The sequence below is a fragment of the Diceros bicornis genome, chromosome 34 (assembly GCF_020826845.1).
Source record: "Diceros bicornis minor isolate mBicDic1 chromosome 34, mDicBic1.mat.cur, whole genome shotgun sequence".
NCBI lineage: Eukaryota > Metazoa > Chordata > Mammalia > Perissodactyla > Rhinocerotidae > Diceros > Diceros bicornis.
In genome coordinates, this window is record NC_080773.1 from 28,979,344 (window position 1) to 29,004,506 (window position 25,163).

Below are 25,163 nucleotides of genomic sequence, written 5' to 3' on the forward strand. Positions count from 1 at the left end.
GAGTGTAAGACTACAACAGCTTAGTGGCCTGATTAAGACATCTTTTGCAAACCCTGACCAGAAGCAAAATGACGACACTTGTTTCTATTAGAAAATCCTGGCCATTTCAGTGTGCAGTGACATGAGATTGCTGCAGGCTTAAATGGAATTTAGAACATGGCAAAGTTTAAAAAATGAGGGACGCTTCAAGAATTATAAAAGGGCGTTTCCCCTCCTCCTCACTAATACCTTAAGGGAAATTGAAAGAACTATCAGAGGGGAAAATTCAAAGACCCTTGTTGATACCCAGGCTACATCATCTGTTCTTAGTCTTGTTCATTGCCCTCTCGCTCAGAGTAAATGATCAATTCAAATCGCAGGAGTTTCTGAATTACCAATTCAGAATTGGTATTACTGAATTACTCAATTACCAATGCAAGTCTTTAAATCAGAGCCAATAACATTTTAATTAGGAACCATCACAGGGAAACACGTGTTTCTGCTGGTAGAGTGTGCTCCAATTCATTTGATTGGATGAGACCTCCTAGAAGCATACAACGCTCACAATACATTTGCAAAAGGGTGAAATGCTTCTAGATTTAGAAATTTTGGATGCTGACCAAATTTTAATTACTGGAAAATTGATGATTATATAATCCATGATTCAAATAGACCAAGAAAAATTTGATGACCTCTTATTGCATGTGCCTAAAGAACCGTGGTCATCATCTTCTTCAGATATTGGAAACATTATACAGTCTACTCCTATTGAAGTGACTGTTGACAACTCTATGCCTCTACCCAATATTTGGCAATATCTACTTCAACCAGAGGCATTAAATGCAGTAAGACCTCTTGTTCATAACTTTCTTGAGAAGGGACTTATAATTCCTTGTACCAGTCCTTGTAATACACCTATCAACAAACAAGAACACCAAGTGGAAAAAGCTGGATGTTTGTTCAAGATGTGAGGCTACAAATAAGATTGTGATTCCTCAACATTCTGTGTTGCCAAATCCACACACTCTGCTCACAGCAATTCCAACAGCTGCTATTTTTCAGTAATTGATTTATGCAGTACCTTCTTTAGCATTCCAGTAGAAAGAGGCAGTCAATATCCCTTTGACTTTATGTAGGAAGATACTTGTACTTTTCTCAGGTACTCAAGGCTGATTTAGCTATTGTAGATTCCTCTAGCAACTCTACCTTATTTCAATGTGTAGATGATTACTCTTATGATCAAAAACAGTACTAGTCTCTCAAAAGGACACAATCCATCTGCAGCAACAACTGGCATCTGAGGGACATAAAGTATTCAAAGGTAAACTCCAATTTTTTTGCCTATTGTAAAATATCTAGTGCATCTAAAATCTAAACATAGACTGTTAACAGATTCTGAAAGGATTAGAGAAATTTTGACTTTTTCTCTCCTGAAAACAAAAAACAATTGAGGAGATTTCTAGGATTAACTAGATATTGCTGGAACTGGGTGCCTAACTTTTCACTTATTGCTCAACCTATATATGCATTACTTGAGTCCAACCAGCCTGACCTGATTGAATGGTGCCAAAAGGAGAGAAAGCAGTAAATACCTTAAAGTCTATCTTGGCTCAGGCACCAGCTTTAGGACACCCTAATTACAGCTTGCCAGTTTTTCTCTTTTTGAAGGAAGATAAAAGAAATACTTTAGGTGTTTTACTCAAAAACATGGTAATCAACATTGACCTGATAGTATAGTCAGCAATTAGATTTAGCAGCAAAAGGATTTGCGTCTTGTACAAGAGCTATTTCAGCAACAGCCCTCTCATGCAAGGTCACTGAAGAAATGATGATGGGGTCTCCTTTAACTATTTATATGCTAGTCAGTTGAATCTCTTCTAAATTCTCGTCACACTCAGCATTACTCTGTAAGCCAATTAACCCCTTATGAAGTTCTGTTGCTTTCTACAGCTAATATTACCTTAGCCTGATATAATAATCTTAATCCTGCTCTTCGCTTCCAGCACCGAAGGAGGAAAATGACCACGACTGCATTTTATTAACAGATTACCTTCTTCCTCCTAGGAATGATCTACAAGAAACTTCACATGATAATTATGACCTAATTTGGTTTACAAATGGGTCTTAAAGAATAGACAAAGACATTCCTGGGCTGGAAATGCAGTAACGTCCTGGACATCAGTGAGAGCTCTTACTTAACAGAAATAAAGTCAGCACAGCAAGCTGAACTAATTGCATTACCTTGAGCTTGTCAATTGTTAAACTCTGGGTTGCGTATATTTATACTGACAGCCATTATGCTTTTGGAGTGCCATCTGATTTTGGAATGCTATGAAAACATCAGGGGTTTTTAACGTCTTCAGGGCAACCTATAATGAAAATGAAAAACAGGTTGCAGAATTATTAAATGTGATGCCACTACCAAAACAAGTGGCAGTTATTACAATACCAGGCCATTCCAAATCTGACACTTTGGAACCTGAAAGAAACCTGCTTATGTAGCTGCTTAGAAGACAGCATTAAAAACCTACCCTGCTCAGCCTCCAAAATGCCCACTGCTCTCTGTTAACCCTGGTAACCCAGTGAAAGAGTTCCTTCTACAGGCTCAAGAAATTGCCACAGAAGAGGAGAAACAAATACGGCAACAAAAAGAGAGAATTTTTGCCCCTACCACACAAATGTGGCTTAGGCCCAATAAAAAGCCAATAGTGCCTATTGGCCACGATTGCCACTGCTCCAGCACATACATCAATTAACTTACCGAGCACCCGAAAAGATGATTTTGTGGGGGAAACAATATTGTTGGAAACTTTCTCACACAGTGGCTCATAAAGCCTATGCTCATTGTGCTATATGTCCTAATATAATCCCAGAAAACCACTTCATGGGTCACAAGGCCACTTTCCCCTTTCTAAGGGGCCCTTTGATGTATGACAATTGGACTTTGTTCAAATGTCACAATCTTAAGGAAATAAATATATGTTAGTATGATTTGTGTGTTTTCACCTTGGGTTGAGGGTTTCCCTTGAAAAAGAGCAACAGTTTTAACAACAGATTAATTGTAACTATGGAAAATAATTCTAGTTTGGGGAATTCTATGGAGTTACACAGTGATGGGGAACTCATTTCACCCAACAAATAAGTAAACCATTTGTGACATTTGGCCAATAATGAAACACTCTCAGTGTGTTTATCATCCCGAATCCTCAGGATTGGTAGAAAGAACTAATGGCACAGTCAATACTCAATTGACAAAACTTTCAGAAGCATTTAATCTCTCATGGCCAAAAGCTCTTGCACTAGTGCTCCTCAATCTTAGGTCTATACACTTTGGTAAACATCAGTTGTCACCTTTCAAAATATTAACAGGACAGCCTATGCAATTAGACGAAAGAATGTATGAACCAATTTGCTCAAAGGAGATATATTTCATTACTGTCAAGGTCTTATTCAGACACTAAAAAGAAATGAAAAATTGGTAGCAGATTATTTTCACAGTGAGCTCCAATGAAATGAAGACCTAAAGGATCACTGACTACAACCTGGAGATTTTGTTTATTCAAAGACACACCAAATTAAAGACTCTTGGCAACCTTGTTGGAAAGAACCATACCGGGTACTTTTAACCAATCCATGCACTGCAAAATTAAGAGGCATAAACTCATTAATTCACATTTCTTCTTTAAATAAGACCCTTCCTTGTGAGTGGATTTCAACTCCTGCTACTGACACCCAGCTTCAACTGACTAAGACAAGTACTACCAAACCAGGATGAGAAGAAGCTGACAGCTGTTGTAGACAGCTGTCCCAAGTTCCCAGACCAGGCCTGTATTGCCAACCTTCTATCTCCCCTTTAAACTCTGGTAATGCTTAAGCTATAAACCATTTATAATTGTGTTAGTAATCATATTCTTGACTATATTAGCAATTTTCATACTTTTACATGACACTAGTCACCTTTCTTGTGTTTTAATTTGCCTTATTGGTACCTTTAATTACTAGTTCTGTAAGCCTAATGCTATCTTTCTACCCCTCTAAACTAGAACAGATCACAGCTTAAGTACAAAATTTTTTATTTAACTAACAGAATGTCATTTAAGGTTTTTTTGATACTATAGTTGTTTATTCAGCCCACATTTGAATGGACTTCTACTGGCAATATCTTCTTACAAAGGCTCATTCCTTTGCTTCACATAATAATCAGTCCAGTTATTGACTATGTTGGCCACCTTCCCCTTTCTAGTACATCTGGGATATCTTTGTGGGGTTTTCCCTTTTAAGGCACAGACTGGAAAGCTCTAAAACAATTAATTATGACAGACAAGTCTAGCTCCAATGTTTACAGTTCATGTGATGTACTAACTATGATCCTGAAACCTGGCCAATATTATTAATGGCATAGGACATGGTTATTCCTTTTCTGTTGCTCAACTTATTCAATTATCTCAACAATTTGCCACTAAACAAAAGAATTTGGATTCTACAGCAAGAACTATGAGAGGTTTCACACAAACCTAGGTTGGATTTGTTTGGCTCACTCCTAGTTGTGAGTCCTTAACTATATCAGTAGCTTCATGCTTGGAACAGAATATATGTTCCAAACAAAACTTACCTGACTGTTCTTGAAAACATGGGATGGATACTGGAAGAATCATGTCAAAATACCATCATTCTTAAAGAAAGTGATTGGCTTGAAACAGACTGGTCTTGAAGGCCAAGCATTTGTTAGGTGGCACCTAATGGAACTCAGTGGTTACGTGGAACAGATCTTTGGCCTTGGCTACCACTTCCATGGCTGGACACTGCTCCCAGGGTTTCCCTTGGATACAGGGAAGAATTCATCCTAATGTAACAACTGTTGCTAATCTTTCTCTCCTTAAAGCAGGATGGTCTCATTCAGTGCTCCACTGGTATGACCACCTGACGACTATATTTGTTCCCTCCATAGGATTAGAAGATGTCATGTTGCATATAGAAGTCCTGAATAAATTTAGTCAACAGGTCTTTAACGATAGCCAAACAGGTATAGCTTATTGAATACTGAGTTGTCTTTAAGGAGAAAGCCTGTCCTTCAAAATAGAATGGCCTTAGATATTCTAACTGCATCCCAAGGTGGTAGTTGTGCTATAATTCAAAATGAATGTTGTTTTTATAGCTGATGAATCTTCCAATGTGTCATCTCTGTTAAACACATGAAAAAACAAGTGAATGCCCGAGGTGATCCCTCACCAAGTCTCGATTTGTTTAGTTGGGTCCCTTCAAATATTAGTTCCCTTCATTGATCCAGATTACAATTCTTATTTTTGTTACTTCTTGGAATTCTTGTATTAGTCATAGTATTCAAGCTAATTAAAGTTTTCTTTACTCAATATTATAAGACTGATATGCAAGATAGAGTAATGATTACTCAACAGCTTGAGATGGTCGATCATTCTTATAACTCTGAATGAGTCTCTTTTCCTGAGAAGGATTATGCTTAAGACTTATTCTTCTGAACTAAACAATTCATTATCATTACTACTACACCTACTCTAGAGTTGTTTACTGTTATAAGTGATGATTAGAAAACCTTGTTTAAGCACATGAACAATGTTTGTGTGACAATCCAAAATTATTGACCTAAGGAATTTTTCCCCTATCAGCATATACCTCTATGTCTACTTACTAAGCTCAGCTAGTGAGCTGCATATGCTCCCCCATGTGCATAACTGGGCAAATCAATAAAATAAAAGCCAACCTCCAGGAGACAGGACGGACCCAGGCAGGAAGCAACCACCCTGGCACTGAGGGACAATAACTTGACCATCAATGCTTTCTATCAAAGGTTTATCAATCAGAAGTGGGAAACTAATGAAGATAATAAAAAGAAGTTTTCACCTATTGAGGTATATGAGGAATTGTTTTGGTTTATAATTTATAATCCTAGTTGGTGGTTGGTGAACATTGCTCCCCTAATTTCTGAGTGTTTTCCTGCTGTCAGCCCCTTTCTGCTCATGAGCCGTGACTCAACTGTATCCAAGCTCTGCTTTGTGTGGATAAGGAATACAAAATTTACTAATATCATCATAAAATATAAATCGTATGTTTTTGTGCAACGTTCAGTTGTTTATTCACTCACACACTGGAAAAGTCAATATAGAATCTAAGGAGATGCTACATGTCTTTCTAAGGAAGAACCTATGGGTATTGGCATTGCATTAGCTAGTTGAATATGAGACATATGTGGGAATAGTCTTGGTGAATACAGCAGCTTTGCATCATTTTGAGGACTAATATCCTGATGAGTGTAGTTTTAATCAAATTCTACTTGGGGCAAATTGAATGAATTTGGGTCTAGCCTCTGAATGAAATGATTCAGAGTGGTTGATCAAGTGTTGTACTTGCGGGAATATCAGGCAGAGTGAATACAGTTAGGAAATGAGTGTTGGATATTGTTGGAAGACAATACTCTGTGGCTTTCCAATGTATGTACGTGTCTTCTAGTAAGCAGCATTGGCAGCTTTTATTCTGAATTGCAGGTCATAGATATCTGTGTAAAAAAAAAGGAACAGTGGAACATAGGGGTAGTTTTACCTTTGGGTCAAGAACAGATTTTTTTGCTGTACAGGAAACCTCTTTGTCTGGATGTTTGTCCGCTAGGCCCACAAGGGTGGCAGCCCTGCCTTCTGGGCCCATTGGAGCATCAGTGATGCCCCCAACATCCTGAGCAAGACCCTGTACCCAAAGCCTAGCCCAGGTCGCAGAGGCAGCCCTGCTGTTCTCTAAATCACCTTCAAGGACATACTTCCCTTTACTTGAGGAATAACACATGTTTACAGCCAGTAAGTTCTATCATCCCATTCTGTACAATCCCAAATACCCAACAGCCTTCCTTCTGAGGTGGGGCCCATGAATATGCATTTTTCACACAATCCCTGGTGGTGCTGATGCTTCTTTCCCCAGAACCCTGCCTCAATAGCACCCCGACCCTCTTTCAGTAGCACTAAGCCAGAGAAAGCAAGCACAGCACACCTGACATCTCACCAGAAATACCGGTTCCAGTGTTTAGCATATGGTGGTGAAGGAATGGAACCTGGATGAGTGATTCCCGTGGAGAGTGAGAAGGCTGCTCCATCGAAGCTCTGAGGGCCCCAAACAAGATGCAGGCTTTGCAGTGGCAGGGACAGATTCTAGGAGAAATGCGGCATTCATAGGTGACCTCTGCACAAGCATGAGCATTTAGTGATGCTGGCCAGATGGGAGAGGCATCAGAACAGGCGGGTTGGGACATGGGTGTCTTTGTACACATGCACATTTGGTTGCAGATAAGGTGGTCTCTTACTTTCTCTGCAGCAGTTACAGGCCTCAGGACAGGGTTAGAGACAGGGTTAGAGCTGTGGATTGCACAATTTGGCTGATACTTTTGAAGAAATAGGGGATGATGATGTTCTTTTAGAGCCTCCAGACCCCAAAGAGGTAGAGTACTGTGTACCAGGTGCAGATTCTGTGTGCAACTGAGATCTGTGTTCACAGTTACACGTCAGATCGCCCACGTGAGGTGGGAGTCCTAGTGTCATCTGTGGGGGACCATTTTGGAATAAGTACTGCTGGTGCCTTAGCTTATTCGTTTCTATTCAAAGTCAAGTCCCAAGACCCTGTTGCTGCCCACGAGGACATCTAGATTTTAGGAGGCCTTGCATTCAGGTATATTAGGTCATGCCCCAGATACTCTGTGTGTGTACATGCATGAGGATTTGGCTGGAAGAACTAGGCAGAATTTAGGGAGAACCTCAATTCATCCAGGGGATAGCACATGTTAGCAGGAGGACAGGTTTGTGCTATGGATCCTGGTTCAGGTAAGGCTAAAATCTGGACTTAGGTAGCTTCAAGATTCTGGGCAAGTGGTTAAGGGGTCCAGATTGGTGGAGGGAACAGGTTGCTGCTGCTGTTTCTAGGCTGGGAGGGGACAGAATCTGCCATGAGATCTTTGGGCACAGGTGTGGATTTGAGGAGACGGAATCTGTAATAGAATAGGCGCTGTTAGGAGGGATTCTGTGTTGCAGCATTTGTTTATGTGGGCAGCACAGCAGGCAGCTGCCTGGGACCAAGCCCCAGTGTTGCCTGGGAGACGGGCACATGGCCAGGAGAATAGCACATGGCTTTCAGGACAAAACTTCCATGTAGACATCCCAAGTCCTAAGTTCCAGCCACTAAAAGGAGGAGACAGGGACTTGAAGCCTGTGTACAGATGCCTGAATGTGCCATCCCTGCCCCTGGCTGTAAAGGCATCATGAATGGATGGCGCAAGAACCAAGGACTACTGGCTATGGAACCGGAGCTCCGGGATCAAGTTAGAGAGGTCTTGGACATTCTCCTTGCCCTTTAGGACCCTGAGAGACCTGACTTTGTGGGCATGATATTGCTTGCTTTGCTAGAGCGCATATTAGAGCAAAGAAGACTTAATGCCTAGCTGACCACAGATGAAGACTAAACATCTAGCTGACCCCAAAAGAAGACTTAACACCTAGCTGACTGCAGACGAAGACTGAACACCTAGCTGACCGTAGAAGAAGACTTCACACGGCTGCATGGACTCCTCCCCTACTCCTTCCTCCCCCTCTCTCCCCGAAAGCTTCTGTACTCAATAAAATCCCAAGCACACCAAGGCTCTGGGAGGCAGACTCCTGGAGTTGACCTTGAGTGATGCAACTGCTCCTCGGTCCTCCGGCCTGGAGTTGACCTTGAGTGACGCAGCTGTTCCTCGATCCTCCAGCTCTCCCACCCCCTGCTGAGTCCGCTGACCGGGTTGCACCACACTACTTGGGTCCGGACCCTCATTCCAAACTCTTTCTTGAATTTCCATGGGTAAGCTCCCCCTAGCTTGGTAGGTAGATCCCCTCGTGGCCCGCAAGGTGCCGGTCGAGTCCCTGCCTCTGCCCTGGGTTCCCGAGGTCACCCAGGGTGCCCAGAGGAGGGAACCTGTCACTGGCCACCCATGCCGGGCGCCTGTCCTAGCCTCCCACCAATAATAGAAAATACTCCTAACCTGTGTCTCTGAGGTCATGAGCTAAGAAGGTCTCACCATCATCTGTGTAGAAGTTCTTCTCAAAGGTTGTACCTGATTCTAAGGACAAGCGACAAAAAGAGAGAAATCCACACTGAAGAATACTCTGCAAACAATGGGTGTGCATTCATCAAAATTGTCAGTATCACTGAAGACAAACGAGTGGCAACTGATACAGGGTAAAGAAACTAAAGAGTCCAGACAACCAAATGCAATCCCTGGACCATGCCTGGATCCTAGATTTATGAAGATATCGTTGTATCACTGAAGGTATCTGTACATGGACCTTCTATTAAATGGACTGTCTAGTGTTGATTTTTTAATTGTGATAGGTGTATTGTGTTACATAGTAGAATGACCCCAACATTAAGGGATCCAAGATCAAATTGCCAGCAAGTTTGATGTCTGGTGAGGGTTTCTCTTCCTGGTTTCCAGACAGCCACCATCATGCTGTCCCTTCACATGGCAGCGAGAGACAGTGCTACTCTCTTCTAAGGACACTAATCCCAATCCCAGCTCCACTCTCATGACTTCAGATAAACTTAATGAACTCCCAAAGGCCCCACCTCCAAATTCCATCATATTGGGCATTAGAGCTTCAACATATGAATTTGAGGGACACAACTATTCTGTCCATAGTAGTAAATATGCACCCACAGTGAGAATGCAATCATGATGCTGTGGCAATCCCCTACCTCAGACCATAAATATATACCACATGTGCACATATCACCATGATCACTGATCCACACTCCGTGATGTCTGTGACGAAGGGCATTCACTCTTTAAATGTAGATAGAGGGGGTGTTTCAATAAAGATGATTCAGTAATGATCTCCAGGGAATAATTTGTGGTATTTCAGTGAATAAGATAGATCTATGTCTGCCAACGATCAAATATTCCCTTCATGGATCACTGATTGTGGAAGCAGTTTGATTAGAATATAAGTTCAGTATGACTATTTTTATGCAACCAACTTGAACCAGGAAAGAGTATGTTAATAGAGTGTTTGTGTGATTGAGAGATAATGGAAAATATATATTGGAATTTGCTCCTGGTTCCTGACAGCGGGCTCTTGAACATCTTGTATTATTCTGAGTGATAAGAGCATTAGGAGCATCCTTTGTTTTAGTATTTAGTTTTTGACCCTAGTTCCAGATAGAGGGCTCCTGAAACACTTCTAATTTCCTGGGAAATTAGGAGTGTCTTTTGTTCTAATAAAGTGACTCTTAGTGGGCTCTTGAATGGTATCTAGATGAGGGGTGGTCACCAGAAAGACCCAGCCATGAAGCTTAGAATTTTCAGACCAGTCACCCCTTTTTCTTGAAAAGGGAGAAGAGCTAAAAACAGAGGTAGTGACAGCTCATGCCTAAATGATGAAACCTTCATAAAATCCCAGTATTATGGTGTTCAGAGAGTTTCCAGGTTGGTGAACACATCCACACAAGGACAGTGATACACCACAACTCCACGGGGACAGAAGCTCTTACTCTGGAGACCGTCCCAGTCCTCCTCTTCGTGTCTCTTCATCTGTATCCTCCATAAAAGCCATTAATAAACTGGTAAGCCTAAGTGTTTCCCTGAATTCTGTGAGCCACTCTAGCAAATTAAATGAACACAAAGAGGAGGTCACTGGAACCTTTGATCTGTAGCCAAGTCAGACACAAGTTTTGGGTAACTTCTGGACCTACCACATGTAATTGGCATCTGAAGTGGGGTGGGAGCAGTTTCTGGGACTAAGCCCTTAACCAGTGGGATTTGACACTATTTTCGGGAAGATAGTGTTAGAATTGGATTAAATTCCACGACACCTTGCTGATGTCCAGAGAATTTCTTGTTGTGGGGAACAATCTCCACACATTTGGTGACCAAAAGTGTCAGAACTGAAGTGTTCTGTGTAAAAGTAAAGGAGACTCACAGGAAAGAAACACACGGTAGAGAAGAACTGGGTTTTTCCCTACACAGAAGACAGTAAAACTGGATTTTTCCTATTGAGTGATGTTAATTTCATTTTTGTGCAATTACAGGTAAAATCTCAGATATACTCTGAAACTAGATAGAAAGAAGGATAAACCTAAAACTTAGGAAACGTGTTGCTGCTGTAAATCACAATGGTTTCAGTTGTGGAGCAATTTTTGTGTAAATATTTTGCACTAAATGTGTTTCTCTAACTTTAGATTTCTATTGCCGCTGTAATAGATTTCCAGGAATTTAGCAGCTGAAAACAACACACATTTGTTTTCTCACAGACCCACAGGTCTGAAAGCTCAAATCAAGGTGTTGGCTGTCCTAGTCTCTTAACTGGAACCTGGTGGAGAATTGCTTCCAGGTTGATTCATGTTGTTGGCAGAATTCATTTCCTTGTACGATTCCCACATGGCTCCCTCCATCTTGAAAGCCAACATTAGCAAATTGAATCCCCCTCCTGTTTTGAATCTCTCTCTTCTTTCTGTTCTATTTATTTGACTTCTGTTATTTAAAGCCTGTGTGATTACATTGAGCCCACATTGATAATCCAGGACAATCTCCTGTCTTAGTCTGTTAGGTCCGCTATAACAAGAATATCACAGACTGGGTGATTTAAACAACAAACATTGATTTTTCACCTTTTTAGAGGCTGGGGAAAGCCAAGAACAAGGTGCTGGCAGAGGTGGTGTCTGGTGAAATAACTTGTCCTGGATTGCTGATGGCCCTTGATTCATCCTATCCTTATGTGGTGAGAGAGAGAAGGCAAGTTTTCTCCTGTAGCTTCTTATAAGAGCACTAGTCCCACTCATGAGGGCTCCACCACGTAACATAATTACCTCCAAAGGCCCCACCATTTAGAACCATCACATTAGGGGTTAGACTTACAATGTATGAATTTGGGGGAGAAATTTCACAAGAATTCAGTCCACAACATAAACTGATGATTAGTAACTGTAATCACATAGTCAAAGTTCCTTTTACCATATAATGTATTATGCCCAAGGTAGTGACACCAAGGAATGGAGATCTGCCTACTTCACTGTGAGACCAGTCAATTTTTTGCAATTATAAAATATTTTTTAAGTGTTTCATAAGAGCAAAACTGTTACCAGAGTTTATCTCTTAGGATAGTTTCATACAAAGGAAAAACATTACGTACGTTATTTCAATTCTGTTTTATTACGTTTTGTTTTTAATGAAAGTATGTGTTACATTTTAGAAATACTACAATAAACAAAGGGACTTGCATCAAGTCAGCCTTCGGTTAAAAAAGATCTTTAAGACATAGGTATTTGAAGGGGTGAGATCTCTTGCCCACACTGAATGCCCATTACCAGTAAACAAGCTCTCCTGTCAGACCCCACTGTGTTACACGTTCTATCTGGAATTCCATTAAAAGAGAGAAATGGTTGGGTGTTGTTCACTCAAAATTCTCCCTCTGGTCCCACAGTATGTAAAATTAAGTGTTTTGCAGAGGCATTTTAAATGAGCAAGACTTGCATCATGGGCTGAATGTACAAACAGTCCAAGAGGTGCTTCCTAGGTAATGAGGGTATTATTGAATGGAGGAATGAATTGAAGACCTCCAATGTGCCCCCGACACCTCCTACCCCTAATTCTCCATATTGCCTCTCTCTCCACCTCTATCGACAATGACCTCCATTCCACCCCCAATAAGGTCTTTAACCGTTCCTTGATCCACCACCATCACTCTCCAACCTGCACCTGTCCCCCCACCACCACCTGATTTCTATGCCTCCACAGAGGCACAGATTTTTCATTCCATCCCTGTTTCAACTCCATCCTCCTCAGTCTTGGGAAGCTCAGACAAGTACTCCTCACCTTCTATCACGTCCACATCCTCCTTCCCCCTTGACCTGTATTTGCCCCCGTCTCAATGAACTAGGCCAATACTCATGTCCTTTTGGCCACCCCCTCAAAATCCCAACCTCAAATGGTGGGTACCATCAGCTCCCTCTGACCTCAATTCATGCCCCAATGTTTGCCCTTTCTCTGGGTCCTTTAGCCTACTCAAGCCCAGCCCCCCTCCAGCTCACTTTGTCTTCTTTTTTTTTTTGGAGGAGATCTGCCCTGGGCTAAGATCTGCAAATCCTCCTCTTTTTTTGCTAAGGAAGACTTGCCCTGGGCTAACATCGGTGCCCATCTTCCTCCACTTTATATGGGAAGCCGCCACAGCATGGCTTGCCAAGCAGTATGTCAGTGCGCACCCGGGATCCGAATCGGTGAACCCCGGGCTGCAGCAGCCGAGTGCCCGCACTTAACCGTTTGCGCCACCGGGCGGCCCCTCACTTTATCTTCTAAAACCATTTTGTCTCCTTGTGCCCGTTACCCCCCTGCAAGGCTCCAGCTCCCCTTCCCACCCTCTGTTGCTGCTTTGGAGCACTAACTACTCACAGGACATCCATACACCAATGATGTCCTGCAATATATTTGCTCTTTCTTTTATTCTCTCTTCACTCACTTTTGAGGCCCTGGCTAGAGGGTGATCACGCCCGCCTTGAGTAGTAGATTAAGTCCACACCCAAAACATTTCCCTAATTGGGCTCTCACATTCTAGGCTACTAGGCATGCACACATATCACTCCAGGACCAGGTATCAGAAAACTGGGGACAACCCCGACATTCCAGAGTCCATGAAATTATTCAAATGAGCCAATTCACAGGGTGCCTGTGAAAGCTAGCTAACTGCACCCTGTTTGCCATGCATGAGGCCCCCCAGAGCTCCAGATTGCATTACCTTTTCCCCATGTGCAACCTGTGTGGTCCACCTGGCATCCTTCTCTGGTGTGGAGCTCCCAGTAGCAGAGTACTGTCTTTCTCGTATCCGAGTGTTGGTGCGCTATGTCCCACCATCAAAAGAATGTTTAAATATTACAAAACATGTATGCTTCCTTCCACTGTGTTCTTTAATCCCTTGTGTACATCAACTCTTTTGTGCCTTTTACTCACCCTGCCCTTGACTCACATCTGCCCACTGTCCCCACATCCCATTACCCACTTTGTTCCCATGACCTCTGTACCCCTTATCCCCTCAGAGCCCAATGTGTGCTAAAATCTTCACTTCTTTGCACATTTAACTCCCTGTGCCCTTAAACCCCTCAGTGCACTTTAAATACACTACACTGTTTAGCCCCCATGTGCATTTACCCACTCAGTCCCCTCTCTCCTCCTGCACTCTCTATCTCCCAAAATACCTATTCTCTCTGGTCTCATCTTACTCTGGGTGGCCCTTCCCTGGGTGGTGTTCCCTCTCATCCCTCCCTCTCTATGACACCTATTCCCAGTGAGACACACACACTCCAACTTTCTCACTACACTCCCACCTAAAAAGGCAAAGCTCTTAGCACCTTTTGAATGCTGTGCATTTAAAATATTATCCCTGTGGGCTGTGGCAGTTTGGAATGAGTACAAAGTGCTGACATTTCCACCCTTTTTCTGGCATTCCTGCACTAGGAGAGATGCACAATTTTCCACATATGAACACATGATTGAAATACTAACCCACCTGGTGACTGTGTGAATGATTATACAATAGTGAGTTGGAGTGTGTCGTTTGTGTGCATGTGTGCATTGTAAATGGGGAAGAATGTGAATGTGAGTGTGTCATTTGTACATGAGTGTGTGTGACTGAGTGCATCAAGAAGGGAATGACTGTGCAGTTGTATAATTGAATGTGTTTCAGTATACGAGTGTGGGTACTCTGTGCTTCTATGTATGTCTTAGTGTGTAAATGTATGTTTGTACATAATATGTGTTTGGAGTATGTGTTGTCAACCATATGGCTCCATTCCATGACTTGGAAATAGAAGGTGTGTTTAGAGAAGAAATACCCTACACAAAGTGTGGTCTAGCCTTTGCCCTCCACAGCTACTGGAAGATGATCTCTAGACCCTTGGAATGTCATGCCTGACACAAGTGTCTTTGTTTGCTTGTGGGCTTGGCCACCAGATAGTATCACAATGTGATTTGTGATTGGGGCTTTGGGCTATGCAGGGTCAGGTCAGCCTCTGAAGGAGCTGGAGACCAAAGCTATCAGCCACACTTTGACAACAAATGGAGAATAAAGGTCAGCCCTCCACACTGTATGTGATCAAGCTCCAGTAAAAACTCTGGACACCAAGGCTTGGGTGAATTTCCCTGGTGTCAATACTCCATGAGTTGTCAAAGAGCAGTGTCAGGAGAGTAACACATCATCATTGCACCAGGACAGGACAACTGGAGCTCTGCTTTTGGTACTTGTCTGGAATTTTGCCTCATGCATGTCTTCACTGTCTGATATTAATTTGTATCCTTCCCTGTAACAAACCATAACAGTGAGTAGAACTGGTCTCACTGCGTGCTGTGAGTCCATCTAGAAAATGATTGACATTAAGGGTAGTTTTGAGAACACTATAAACACCATGCTTTCTTATATGGATATTGCTGTGTTGGCATATCTTATGATCATTGAGTCAGTATTGGGGAAGTACAATATCCAGGAAAATTTCCACATCATCATCTCCAGTTTAATTTGCATTTAGTTATACAAACAAGGCCAATGATTTCCAATGTCAACTACTGACACATTCTTTCTTTTACTCTTATCTCATTAGAAATTATTCCTGGACTCTGTTGTGTTCAGGTATCTGGTGAATACTTTAATAACAATGCCTCTTAGGAGTCTGAACATTAAGAAAGAACTTGATTTTTAGTGGAAGAACTTCTCAGGGAATCCTGTGAGACACACACACCTCACTGCCAGGCCCTCAAGAGGCAGAAAACACTATTTACTATTCTTCCCATATGAGACCCTGTCTTCATCATAGATCACAAAAGAGTAAGAGTCTCTCCAAATGCATCAACAGTCTCTTTGGAAATACTCACAAATACTTGTAATTTGTTTTGGTAATTAGCGACTACGAAAAGGTTTTTCAGAAGTATTATCAGCTCTTCAAGACTGCACTGCCATTGTCGCCACAAGTGAAATGATAATTGTAGTTTTCAGGGGAGGTGAGGTCACAGAGTCACAAACCCATATCTCAGGGTCCACCCACACATGGACTGCCTGTCATGACCATCACACTGAGCCAACCGTCCTGGCAACAAAAAGGAGTCAGATGAGCATTTTCTGTATCAGCCTGAGAGCAGAGTCTTTAAGGAGGGAAATCTAAGTAAGTAATCTAAAGTCTGGAAAAGGGCTTCTGGGGGTATAACAAGGTCCAGTTGCAAAACTATACAGGGAGGCAGAATAATTCCTTAAGAACGAGCTGAGCTTGTAAACAGAGATGAGGATGCTAGACCCTATACCAATACCTGATGGCTTCTAATGTAATTTAATGAAATAGTCACTAAGGATGATTATTGATGAACAATCCCAGTGATTATGAAGAATCATTTTGAAGGGCCTTAAGGATTGTAGTTATGAAATCAGTCTGCTTCACATCACATTAGAGGAAATATAGGCTAAATATTCAGTTTTATTAGACCTGTGCTTATAATGCCTTCATGGTTCTAATACAGAGTAGGATAGAACTGTCACAATTTTTCTAATTTTCTACAGAAACCATACATATGAATTTTTTCTGCAATAAAAAAAGTTCTTATCTATCTCTGACTATATGAGTATATAACTTACTTGAGACTGTCATTGTTTCTCTACTGAAAACATCCCATGACTACGACAGGACTGCTTTCCCTCTTGAAGTTAGGGAGACAGCACATGAGGAAAAAGTAACTTAATGGGTTTCAGACAACAGTTGTCAAGACCAAATGTATGTTGTCTTATTTTCTCTGGTTTAATAATATTTCAGCATCAATCCCAAGCTCACAACTCATTTCCTTATATTTTCAAGTTATGATACACAAGAGTCCGTATTCTACACATTCCACTTGACATGTCTCTTGTATTTTCATATCGTTCACAAATCTTGCCTTATTACTGAATAATTTCACTCAACATAGGTATCAATAAAACCTAAGCATTTGAAAAAAAATCTTAATAATTTAATACCTATCCTACACTGTGTTGTCACATATTAGTATTTCATGCATCATGGTTTTGGGAAAAAGGTAATATTGCTCCATAATTCATTTGATAGATGCCATTGTGTTTTTGTTCCTGGCATGGTGGCAAATGTGTCTTTCTGCTGCCAAACTAATATTGAGCAAATCTTGCATTTTTTAAATCTAATGTGGATGTAGGGAAGTTTCCTTTAGGATTGTGGCTTGTAATTATTATTATGATCTCTAAAGCTTTATCACATTTAATTTTGACCTAGAGAAAAAATTGTTAAAGGAAAATGGAAACTTTTTATAACCAAAATTATAAAATAAAATAAAAATGATATGAAATAAAATGGAAAAGTATAAAATGAAATACTAAATATAGGTCTGGATTATTTGAAGAAACAGCTGACATGCTTTGTTAGTGTAACAAAGGGGTTAGAGTATTGTCTTGGCAACAAGCATAGCCAACTTCATATCTCCACTTGGCCCCCAGCCAGCATATGGATTTAGACAGATCATTTAATCTCTCTGTACCTAAGACTCCTTACCTTTACAATGAAAATAATGCCAGTGCCTACATCATGCAGTTAGGAAAATCAAAGAAGCTACCATATGTATGGCAGTGTAGCGGTGATCCTTACATTCTAAGTGCTACTGAAAGGTTCACATTCCACTCTGGGAAGCCTCTTAACAAACAAAACTTAACAAAATATTTCTCAGAGAGTATACTGGATTTCAGTTGATATGATACACGTAGTCCACACCACATGTTTCAGTGCAGGATCCTCTGGCTCTAAAGACAAATTTCAGTCACTGGGAAATGGCAGAATGGCCTCCAGGGATTTGGCAATAAGAATGGTCTACTTATCTCAGACTATATTTGGAAGTCATTCCCTTTAAAGCTGTCCCTAAGACAATGGCAGCTTTAGTTGAAATATTTCTTTAGTGACTTTTGAATGCAAATTTTTTTTTCTGTCCTCACAGAGCTGGCAAGTTGTGTCCATTGGCACCATCTGCCTCTTATGTGTCTCCTGCCATTGTGATCAACCCTGTGAACTCCAGATGGGTGGAAGTTAAAGTAAATATCCCAAGGATGTTGGGATTTCCGTTTTCCTCTCCTGGATCCTGTATATGCTGGTAAATATCAATTTTCCTATGTATATGATTGCCAATCAGAGCAAAAATCATCACAAAGATTTAGGACTCTACTCTGCTGAATTTCATGACAAAATCACAAACTCACTCTAAACAGTATTGTTATCATGCCCTCATGTTTCATTGCTGGGCTTATCATTTGGGCCAGTTATTCTGTAAGTTTCATCCTGTACAGACACAATCAGCAGGTCACACACATTCACAAGAACAACTTTTCCCCACCAACTTCCAATTAATTTGGGGGGAGGTATGTATTTTTAAAAATTAAAGACACATACACAGGTTATAAATGCACAGCTCAATGGAATTTCACAATGACCACACCTCTGTACACAATACTTAGATAAGGAAACACAATGTTGGGCTAGCCCTGGTGGCCTAGTGGTTAAGTTGGGTGTGCTCCACTTCAGTAGTCTGGGTTTGGTTCTCAGGCATGGACCTACACCACTCGTCCATCAGTGGTCATGCTGTGATGGTGGCTCACACACAAAAAGAGGAAGATTGGCAGTGGATGTTAGCTCAGGGTGAATCTTCCTCAGCAAAAAAAAAAGAAAAAATGAAAAAGAAACACAATGTTGTCAGTCCCCCAGAAACTTTCTTGTACCCTAAGTCATTCTTCCCAAGGCTATTGTTTTCTTGGATATATTTGTAGGAATTAATGTAATTGTTGGAAATGAGTTTAGTACTATCTAACATTGAAAGATTAGATCACTTTTGCCTGTTTAGTATTTTACATAAATTGAAATAAAGCACAGAACATTTAATAATCGCCCTTTTTCCATTCCATATCATTTTTGTGAATTATCTGCATTGTTGCTTATCATTGTTGGCATTCATTAGCATTGCTATATAGAGCATCATTGTATTACTAATACCAAACCAGTAATTGATTCATTCTACTATTAGTGGGCAAATGAGTAGTTTTGCATTTGGGGCTATTTTCAGTAAGAAATAGTGCTGGTATATAAGTTCTGTAAGCAGTCTCTGGTGATACGTGTACAAATTTCTGTTGAGTGAATTCATAGGAGTGGCATTGTTGGAACACAGGATTTCATTTGGCCAGCTAAAGTAAATCTACCACACAGTTTTGCAAATGTTTGTACCAATTTTCACACCCACCAGCAGTGTATGAAATTCTTGGCTTATTCACATTCGTGGCAAAACTTATATTTCTGTCATTTTGATTTTAGATTACCAGGTGGTGTCTGATGATACCAAGTAGTGATATATTTGAATTTTTCTGATTACTTAGGACAGTGAATATTTTTTACACATCTATTATTCATTGAATAATCAGTTTTTGAAGTGATTAAAACATAAGAAGAAGAAGAAGTTTTCACATATTGAGGTATATGGGGAAGCCATTCTAGTTTACATCTGATTCTGCCTAAAAGTTGTTTTTCCCAGAGCAGCCTTATCTGTGGCCCACCAAACATGCAGTCTACATCTGTTTCAAACATTTTCCCAAAGCAAAGAAAGCACTCTTTAAAGATAGGGATGACTCTCTCCCTTTCTGTGATACTAACACCAGTACTTCTTTGAAGATAAGCTTTTCCTCCCAGAGAACCAAGGTCAAGTTGACCTGCTGTACTAAACTGGCAAAACATGCACTAAACTGGCAAAACATATCCTTGTGACTTTGGGGAAAAAATTGTATTCCTGTCATGCTTGATGCATGTTCTGTGCTCTGAAATAGTATATAACCATGCTGTAAACCATGTTTTCCAGAATTCTTTGTTCCCTGGGTAACACAGCACTTCCAAGCTAATCCTCACAGTAGCTCATTGAATATCTCTCTTATCCGTAGATTAGTTTTTGATGATTTGCATTGACATTTTCTGACATAGTCAGCAAGATTTCAGAGAAACTCACCTGAGACCACCTGAAATTTACTTTGAACCAGTGTTGGGAAGCAGCAGAGGCCAATGAGCCCCTCCAGCATGACTGCACTCTTCAGGGACCTCGGTGAGTTCTCTTGAAATCTAGACCTCCTTGCTTCAGTTGACCTGATATTTCTTTGAGCTATTTCAGGTCTTAAGAGTAAGTGTCTTAAGAGAATACTGGTACATATCCTAGGTAAGAGGAACCTAGGGGGACATTTCCTAGGGAAGAAGAACCTAGGGGGACGTTTCCTAGCTGAGAGGTCTTCGGGGGAATTTAGGAGTGAACTGGGTTTTGGCTGTTCTTTTATTTTGGCTTTAATTGGAAAGGAATTGTGCTTATGAAGTTTGAACAAACTGTTATATAGTAAAAGGAGAGATTGAATTCATTCAGCTATGAAGAGAAAGGACATCAGCTCCTCCCAGACATAAGGTGTTCTCAGGCAACAGATAACCTAGTGGAAGCGTCTGAGGATGACCCTCATGATGTACAGTGGTCCCATAGGGAATTCCATCATGATTTTTCACTTTAAATAATTCAAGGCTCATCCACGGACGCACACTTCAGGATTTGTCATCCAGCACTCTGACCACTATGGTAGTTTTTTAGTTTACTGGCGGGAGAAACTAAGACAGTAAGAGAGTGTTCATGCCTTTAAGAAGTGGCACTCACAAGCAGCACTCTTGACACACTACACTGTCCTTAGAAATTGTTCATACTTTACAATAAAATGAAACTAAAAGAAAATGGGAAGCCAGCCAACTCCCAGACAGACAGCCACCCACTGGGACTCCACAGACTTCATGGACAATGCATATGGAGCCAATGCTTTTAAGTAGTTAACAGAATGGGAGGGTTTAACTAAAGATGACTTCAATCTTAAAAGGCCCAAATGGGGAAAATTACCCTATCAAATTAGTTTACTTGCACACAAAATTGACAAAAGCAGGCTATGAAATTAAACAAATAGATTGGAAAGCATATTGTAATTGGTATTTAGAAGATTCAAAGTGTGGTAATAGTAAAATGACATATTCAGAGGAAACTACTCAAAAATTGGTAGAGACTGTGGCTAACTTAGAGAAAGAGGAAAATTCAGAGGCTGTCCCACCTCCTTTACCTCCTCCACCACCTCTGCTGCTTTCAGCACCTCAGAGCTCACCACGTCCCCCTCCACCTCTTCTCCTTTAACACCTCCTCCTACACCTGTTTTTTGGCAACTTTATAGCCTCTCCTTTCTGAACTTTCATTCCCTGACTTGTCTACTTTGATTCCTCCTCCTCGTCTACTCCTAGAGGAAACAATAAGTAAATCCCACAAAAGTAATACTGAAAGTAAGTCTCAGGAAACAAATACTGGATGTCCTAAGGTCATTGTGGCTCCCTTTAAAGAAATCTATTGGGAGAGGTGAGCCTGCACTTGTGTATCCTCCTTGGACTAGAATTGAACTTAAGGATTTAACTAAGGACTTCCCAGGCCCTTTACTAGATCCTTTAGGGTTTTGCTCAGAAATTTAACCTAACTGTTAAAACATATTAACCAGGATACTCAGATTTATATCAGCTTGTACATTTGCTAGTCTCCAAAAGTAAAGCGAAAGGTTGGCTAAAGGAGGCAAATTGGAAAGCACCCGTGGAAGGTTTCCATAAACATGAGTTTGCTGACCCAAAAAAGTGCTAGGAAATTACTTTCAACTTGTAACAAGCCATTCCCAGTGTTTTTCCTAAAAAAATAGATTGCACCATGTCCATCACTGTAAACAGAGGCCCAGAGGAACTATGTTTGATTATTTTGAAAAGTTTGAAAAAACCTTTAAACAATACACTGGGATGGCTCCTGAGAGTTTTCTGCATCATCACAATGATCCAATTTTAAATTCCATCTTTCTGGAAGGATTAGATGAGAAATTAGCAAGGCTAATCAAAATACATGAATTGGATTGGGCCACAGTACACACTAGTGCACTTGTCACTTTTGCAGATAATTCTCTAAAACTTTACAAAAGAAAGAAAAAGAGAGCCACTAAGGTTATGAGTGTACAACTGCAACAGCTTAGTGACCTGATTAAGACATCTTTTTCAGACCCTGACCAGAAGCAAAATGATCACACTTGTTACTATTACAAAACATCTGGTCATTTCAAACTACAATGAAATGTGATGCTGCAGGCTTAAATAGGATTTAGAAAATGGCACAGTTAAAAAGGAAGAGGGATGCTTTGAGAATTATGAGATGGCATTTCCCCTCCTCCTCACTAGTAACGTAGGGGAAATTGAAAAAAATATCCCAGGGGAAAATGCAAAGGCCGACATGGTCCGGATTGTGCATTTTCTATTCTTAACCCTACTCTTTTTCACTGCCTTCTTCCTCAGACTAGCAATCAACTCAAATGGTAGGGTTTTCTGAATTACCAATGCAAGTCTTTGAATCAGAGCTGATAACCTTTTCATTAGGAACCATCACAGGGCAACACGTGTTTCTCTTGGTAAAATGTGCTCCAATTCCTTTGATTGGATGAGACCTCCTAGAAGCATACAATGCTCATATTGCCTTTTTGAAAAGGGGTTAAACGCTTCCAAATTTAGAATATTTGGATGCTGACCAATGCAAATGTTAATTAGTCAAAAATTGACAATTATGAAATCAAGGATTCAAATAGACCAAGAAAAAGTTGATGACCTTTTATTGCATGTGCCTAAAATACCGTGGTCATCCTCTTCTTCAGACATTGGAAACATTATATAGGATACACCTATCGAAGTGACTGTTGACAACTCTAAGCCTCTACCTAGTATTTGGCAATATCCACTTAAACCAGAGGCAATAAATGGAAAAAGACCTCTTGTTCAGAGATTCATTGAGAAGGAACTTATAATTCCTTGTACCAGTCCTTGCAATACACCTATTTAGCTATAAGAAAGCCAAATGAAAACGGCTGGAGATTTCCTCAAGATCTGAGAGCTATTAAATAAGATTGTGACTCCTCAACACCCTGTGGTCCCAAATCCACACACTCTGCCCTCAGCCATTCCAACAGCTGCTATTTTCCTGTAATTGATGTGTTCAGCACCTTCTTTAGTATTCCAGTAGAAAGAAACAGTGAATATCTCTTTGCCTGCATGTAGGAAGATACTTTTACTTTTCTCAAATACTTCAGGCTGATTTAGCTAATGTAGATTTTCCTAGCAACTCTATCTTAATTCAATGTGTCGATGACTTGCTCTTATGCTTAAAAACTGAATTAGACTCACAAAAAGATACAGTCTATCTGCTACAACAACTGAATTCTAAGGGTATCCAAAGATAAACTCCAATTTTGTTTGTCTATTGTGAAATATCTTGAACATTTAATCTCTAAAGATCGACTATTAACTGATTTTTAAAGGATTGCTGGAATTTTGGCTTTTTCTCTCCCTAAAACAAACAAAAAAACAAAACAATTAAGGGAATTTCTAGAACTAACTGGACATTACAGGAACTGGATGCCTAACTTTTCACATACTGCTCAACCTATATATGCATTACTTAAGTCCCACAAGCCTGACCTGATTGAATGGATTCCAAAGGAGAGACAGTAGCAAATACCTTAAAGTCCATCTTGGCTCAGCTTTAGGACACCCCAATTACAGCTGGCCATTTTTCCTGTTTTTGCATGAAGATAAAATAAATACCTTAGGAATTTTACCCAAAAACATGGTAATCAACATCAACCTATAGGATGTTATAGTCAGCAATTCAATTTAGTAGCAAAATGACTGCTGCCCTGTATTAGAGCTATTTCAGCAACAGCTCTTTTATGCAAGGCCACTGAAGAGGTAGTGATGGGGTCTTCTTAACTATTTGTGTCCTATACTAAGTTGAATCTTTTCTAAATTCTCATCACACTCAGCATTACTCTGTAATCCAAATAATCACTTATGAAGTTCTGTTGCTTTCTACACCTAATAGTACCTTAGCCTGATGTAATAATCTTAACCCTGTATCTAGCTTTCAGCACGAGAGGAAAAAAATGACCACGACTGCATTTTAATAACAGATTACATTCTTGCTCCTAAGAATGATCTACAAGAAACTTCTATGGATAATGTTGATGTAATTTGGTTGATTGATGTGTCTTCCTTAAAGGATGAGCGGAGACATTATTGTGATGGAAAGGCAATAACGTCCTGGACATAATTGAGAGCTCTTATTTATAAGAAAAAAGTCAGCACAGCAAGCTGAATTAACTGCTCTAACTTGAGTTTGTCAATTGGCTAAAGATTAGGTTGCAAATATTTATACTGACAGCCCTTATGCTTTTGGAGTGATTTATGATTTTGGAATGCTATGGAAACACTGGAGGTTTATAACATACTCAGGGCAACCTACACAAATGGAAAACAGGTTGTAGAATTATTAAATGCTATACCAATATCAAAACAATTGGCAATTAATAAAATATCTGGGCATTCAGATTCGGACACTTTAGAACATGAGGAAATCAACTTGCTGATGTAGCTGCTAAGCAAGTAGCTTTAAAAACATGCTGTTCAGCTTCAAGAATGTCCACTGCTCTCTGTTAACCCTGCTGCCCAGGGAAAGATTTCCATCTCAGGCTTAAGAAATTGCCATGGAAGAAGAGAAACAAATATGGTAACAAAAAGAGGGAATGTAGACCCCATCATACAAATGTGGTTTGGGCCCAATAAAAAGCCCATAGTGCCTATTGACCACAATTGCCACTGCTCTAGCATATTCATCAACTACCTCATTGGGCACTTGAAAAGATGAATGTGTGGGGAAATAATATTTTTGGAAACTTTCTCCCACAGTAGCTCATAAAGACTATGCTCATTGTACTATATGTCCTAAAAATAATCCCAGAAACCCACTTCATGGGTTACAAGGCCACTTTGCCCTTCCTAAGGGACCCTTTGAGGTATAGAAATTGGATGTTGTTCAAATGTCACCATGTCAAGGATATAAATATATCTTAATAATGATTTGGGGGCCGGCTCCGTGGCTTAGCGGTTAAGTGTGCGCGCTCTGATGCTGGCGGCCCGGGTTCGGATCCCGGGCATGCCCCAAGGCACCACTTCTCCGTCCAACGCGAGGCCGAGTCCCACGTATAGCAACTAGAAGGATGTGAACC

The 25,163-nt window shown here is 40.6% G+C and overlaps 1 long non-coding RNA gene across 1 annotated transcript in view; it reads right to left on the reverse strand.

The window, feature by feature from the left end:
- Nucleotides 1–628: 628 nt before the first annotated feature.
- Nucleotides 629–25,163, reverse strand: part of LOC131397311 (uncharacterized) — a 40,095-nt gene continuing 15,560 nt past the window's right edge. The window contains exons 2-4 of the long non-coding RNA XR_009216742.1: nucleotides 9,005–9,082; nucleotides 6,991–7,148; nucleotides 629–2,348 (exon numbers count right to left, since the gene is read on the reverse strand). This is a non-coding gene — a long non-coding RNA (uncharacterized LOC131397311). The remainder of the gene's footprint in view (nucleotides 2,349–6,990; nucleotides 7,149–9,004; nucleotides 9,083–25,163) is intronic.